This window comes from Semicossyphus pulcher, unplaced genomic scaffold (assembly GCF_022749685.1).
Source record: "Semicossyphus pulcher isolate SPU_LCO1_2020_fin unplaced genomic scaffold, fSemPul1.0.p SCAF_14, whole genome shotgun sequence".
NCBI lineage: Eukaryota > Metazoa > Chordata > Actinopteri > Labriformes > Labridae > Semicossyphus > Semicossyphus pulcher.
The window spans coordinates 5,215,759-5,221,067 of record NW_027211648.1 but is presented as its reverse complement, the minus strand read 5'-3'; positions in this window follow the sequence as shown (position 1 = coordinate 5,221,067).

The following is a 5,309-nucleotide window of genomic DNA, read 5'->3' as shown; positions in this document are numbered from 1 at the left end:
TGCAGAGCTGTGTTCTGCTGGGCACATAAAGTCTGAGTCTCACATCACGTCTTCTTTAATGTTTGAATTGAAAATGTCTCTGGTAGAATGAAAGCTTCTGCCACTACGTCTATTGTGAGATGGTAAATGGTTTGCATAGAGCGTTGTGCTGCAGAAGTCATTATTATAAAGTCATATTTGCCAGAAAAAAAACTTTAAAATCATATTTTCTTGGTGGAAAGCAGAAAAAAAGACTTCATGCATACATAGCTGCTCTGTGGGGCTCAGCGCTGCTTCGAGCTAGGTGCTAATGCCAACTTGCTAAAGTGCTCATAATGACGGTGGTTGTTAAGCAGGCATGATGTTTACCTCGTTCACCATCTTATTGTACCGTGTTGGCACAATGAGATCACAAAGCACAGCTGGAAATGTTGCCATTTAGTTTAGCAGATATTTGCACATTTCATTACATTTCAAACCTTAATTTATTCTCATAAGGACACTGAGGTTTCCCTCATCTCCAGTGCCATCGAGATTACAGGCACATTAAAACAGCAAAAAGAATACATTTAATCAATCACAGAAACAGTGGATCAAAACAGTAACAATTTGACACACAGCGGCTCTAACTAAAAGTGCAGCGTCACAAAGTGCAGCGTGTAGAAAAAACAGTGTGAAACCTGGCGTTCACAGCAGCCTACAGACTGAGCTGAGGAGCCTGGGGATTACTCCAACATACTTTGACCAACGGATTTGAAACTTTACCGACGTTTAGTCTGGACATCCAACATTATAACATTATATATATATATATGTCTTATAATGTGAAACAGCATAATATCCCCTCTTTAATGTGTCATGACATGAAAGCTCTGAAAGCCTCCTGTACTGCTCAGCATCAAACACACAAACACACAGTTAGCGACTAGCTGAGAAAGATATTTCCCTCAGTTGGTCAAAACAAATGAGCTGAATGGAAGGGAATAATGAACTTACATCAGCCAGGGGGCGGGAAAAACAACTCCAAAGGAATGATAATCCTGATTTTTAACTGCTGGAAGTGTATTACGTTAGCAATCTCAGCTTTAAAGGTGATCTCTTGTTTATGTTGCCCCCCAAGTGGAACAAAAAATCAGTTACTTCAGGTTTTGGAATAAGGAGTCCATTGATAAAAAGCGTATTTTCCGACATGTGTAAAGACTGTTTCCTTTGAACAGACTCTTACTGCAGGTGGGAGACAGTGCAAACATTACTGTTTAACACACGTTTAATAACATAAAAAGGTTTATTTTTTTCCCATGGTGCCGCAGCGGGGATGCCGGCTCTCTGTGACGCGTGTCTGCTTTCTGTCACAGACACCTCAGAGCTTATGAAGAGAAAACGCCAGAACAGGACGGCAGAGCTCTCCCACTCTGCGGTTTCCTCTCTCTGCCTGACTACTCGTTTGACTTCAGCTGGATTTTATTCTCCTTAATCACAACAGGTGTTCGTTTAAAAGTCAAATCGAATGCATTCTACCTGCAGGTTTGCTGCTAAGCAAAGATTCAGACGCTGAGAGAAAAACAAGCTGCAGTCTCTGAGATACGAGGCCGCAGCGGCATCTCAAGCCCGACTACTGTATCCATTAGCAGGCAGAGAAAGCGGCTAATGAACAGAAGGTCGTCGGCTCGGGTCTCCAGAGAGCTCCCGCTGCTGTAATACATTCGGCACTTAACCTGAATCTTAACCTGCGCCGCCTCATTAAGCATCCAGCTGTACAAATGGAAAAACGTGTGGTGAGTGTTTGCCGTTCGAGGATTTTCTTTCAGGAAAGCGTCTGCTCGGCAAAGAGGCATTAAAAGGAATCAGCTCCTGTGATGTGGGGAGTTCAGACGGGGTCAGCGCCGCGGGGCCAATCTGGCTTTCGTCTCTCCTCACTTACAGAGGCAAGTGCATAGAGGAGCTTTGAAGGCCCTCGCCCCTTGTCCTGCATCCATACACCACTTTGAATCCATCTAAACATTGAATGATTTTGTGAGAATGTAGAAGCTTTGTTGGCCCTTTCTACCTACCTGTAACGGCTCATTTAGCGTGCCATGTTTAACTTTCATCTTCAGATATCTCTTTTTGAGTTTGCTTTTTTAATTATCAGAATAGCAGCTCTGTGCTTTCCAGAAAATCTTTGTCCTGGTCGTAAGCTGACTGGATGAGCTAATAAAATGAGGAGAGAAGATCCGCTAAAAACTAAAAGTGTGCCGGAGCCCGTTTGTGACCTTCATCACAGAGCAGCTAAAGACCTACACACTCTCCTCTGACCCTGCTTTGAAAGGTCAGAGCTTGTTTTTCAGAGATAAACTCAGAACAGAGCTTTATTGTGCAGGAACACATTAAAAAAAAGTCTTGGAAACAGAAGCTAATTAAAAAGTGCAGCAGCAGCCAGTTTGGTCATCGCCTCTCCTCCTCGTACTGCCAAGATCATCTCACCACCAAACCACAACAACAACACGAGCGCCGCCCACTCGATGTGAGCCTTAACTCTCGCCAGGAGAAGGACGTATCAAGTATTTATAGCCTTTGAGTCAAGAAAAGTTTGGCGACATTTCTCTCTTTCGTACAATATTTACTGTGATTCTTATCCTGCTCAGATAGCCCGCCTGATTCTCACGCTGGGTCGAGACAGCGTGCCTGAGCAGAACATGTCGTATGTGAAACCTCTACTGACGTCTGAAACAGAGAAAAAATCTGATGATAATTAAATTCTACAAAATTTTCAATGAGGTTTTGTTGATCAGTTTAAGTATTGTTGCTATGAAATTTCATTACGGTGTGCGTCTGATTTGCAGCAGCAAATTCCTTCTAAAATGTCTTTAATAAGAAATTTAACTAGAAGAAGAAGATTTATTAATCACTCTGTTATTACAAACATGCATGATACAAACATATCCTATGGACATGCACTAATGGAGAGATGTCAGAGTGAGGGGGCTGCACATGGACATGTGCTCCGAGCAGTTGGGATTGGTGCCTTGCTCAAGGGCACCTCGATAGCGCCCAGGAAAGGAACGGGCACTCTCCGTACTCGGTCCGGGACTTGAGCCGGCCACCCTCCGGTTCCCAGGCCAAGTCCCTACAGACCGAGCTCCCGTTTAACCCAAGTGTAGTTATTGTATCTGTAAAACCGCAAAATATTCAATGATAACGCATTAATTTTGTTTTCTTCTTACATTAAAAAATATCTATTCAATTCAGAATATAGCATAATTAATATTGTTATGTTTGGACGCAAACTGCATGGATAAATTAGAGGGAGGTTGTGGTAAGATATTAATGAAGTCAAGAGTTACAGGAAGTGTTCGCTCAAACCAATCATTACATCTAACCATACCTATAGCTCAAAATCCAAACCCTGGTGGCATTTTGCATGCCAAACATCATTCTTGATCAGGGTTGGTAAATTATGACCAGTGTCTTCTCAATCAACGACATAGCCTCTGGTGAGCATGCCGGGCGTGTAGCCAGCAGTTAGAGATAAACCACTTCCTTTACCATGTGCTGCATCGTTTACAGAAAATGAAATCATTTTTACTTTAATTAACGGGTCTTACCTTTGCTGAAATGTCAACATCATGATGCAGATTAGTAAAACGTCACAATGAAGCTTTGTCAGGTCCGTCATCAAGAGGAGAAGAAACTACTTTTAAAATGCTCGTTTGTTGAACGGAGGTTGGATCGATCTGACATTCGAGGAAGTTGGGAAATCTGAACGGCTTTCGTGACACAGCGTCAAGGGAATTTATCTCAAGTTAAATTTTAGATCTAGAGCAGATAGTTAGCTGTTAGCATGCAGATGTCTGTTTATAGAGATTAATAAGAAGCTAAATCATCGTCAGGTCACGCTGATGGGAGCCGGGATGTCATTACGGCAGATTACATTCTGCCTTCTTTTGGTCTCCTCACGGACTGCTTTTGCTGTATACGTCGCAGCCTGCTGAGACCTGATTGGTCAATATTACTCGGACTACCAGCCGTAGAACAAATCGAAACCAGAACACTTCCCGTCCCTAAAATCCACGTCCCTGCCTACAGAGATTAGCATCTTCTTACAGCAGAAAGCAAAACACTTTTTCTGCTCTTGAAAATAAAATTGGAGTAAAAATAAGTAAAGGACTTTATTTATGCTTCTTTAAAGAAAAAATCAAGGTGTCTGTGAAAGTCGGCCAAATGCAGAACAATCAGTCAAACGTTCTCTTCCATATGAACTAAGCAGCAGCTCACCACCTCTTATTCCTGAACCCTCTGAACAACTCTTTTATTGGTTGCAAAGTTAAAGTTTGACAAACTTCAGAAACTCCTTCACCTAGATTTATTCAGCTTTGACAATTTCCACACAGTGTTTCACAGAAAAAGCTAAGTGGTAGGAAAGCCCAGTGATTGGCACCGTATGTTCACCCAATCTGCTGCAGGAATTAACTGAAGAATCCTGTTTTGGCTGGTAAGAAGTGTATCTAATAGGCTGGAAATCAATTTGGCCAATGAGTTTGCCCAAAGAAGACGTCCTTATCCAACCCAGTACCTGCTAAAAGTTGCCAGACCAAAATGACCAAGCTTCCTGTACGAGGAAAGGACACGGTTCCTCCACTGATTCAGGAGTACGTGTCTTGCTCAGGGGCACATCTGCAGGAGGAAATATTTCCAGCTGTGAGACTGAAATTTTGTGCTTGGATGTTGCCCCTCGCTCTCTGCAGCTGTCTGCGCTGGCAGCGGATGCCGCCCGGCCCTGCCAGTCACCAGCACTGTCAGATCAAGTCAGTAACGATCTGCTGGAAGCTGCTCAACAACCCAGAGCCATCAGTCAGGGACACAAAGGCCCGCCCACAGCATGGTCTGGCCCAGAATGCAGCCATTCATCGCGAGGGGGAAGCCGGAGCGCCGGCCAAGCCTTTCATGGACAGAGAAAAGAGATCTGTTACCAAACCATGCTCAATTAAGGCTCTGATTCGCCAGGGGGAGATAAGGGGTAATCAATCATCCGTGGCCGGGCCTTATGCAAACAATGTCAGGATGTGTCAGCAGGGCAGCGCTCGGCCAAAGTCAGCTGACGACTCTCAGACAAAAGGTGCGAGGGCTCGTCCTGTCAAACACTTCCACACTGAGCTGCCGTGTCAGAACACAGGTCTGCGGAACAACACAGCTCTGTGCCGTCTGCTGTGGGTGAGCAGCGGGTTATCATCGAATGAATACACAGTAGAGACCGACTAACAGCCACCCATGTATATCTAGATAAACCTATCCAGCTTTCTTACCTCATGTGTTCTGAGGTCAGCGCGTGGGAACAGTCTCCTTCAGCGGCT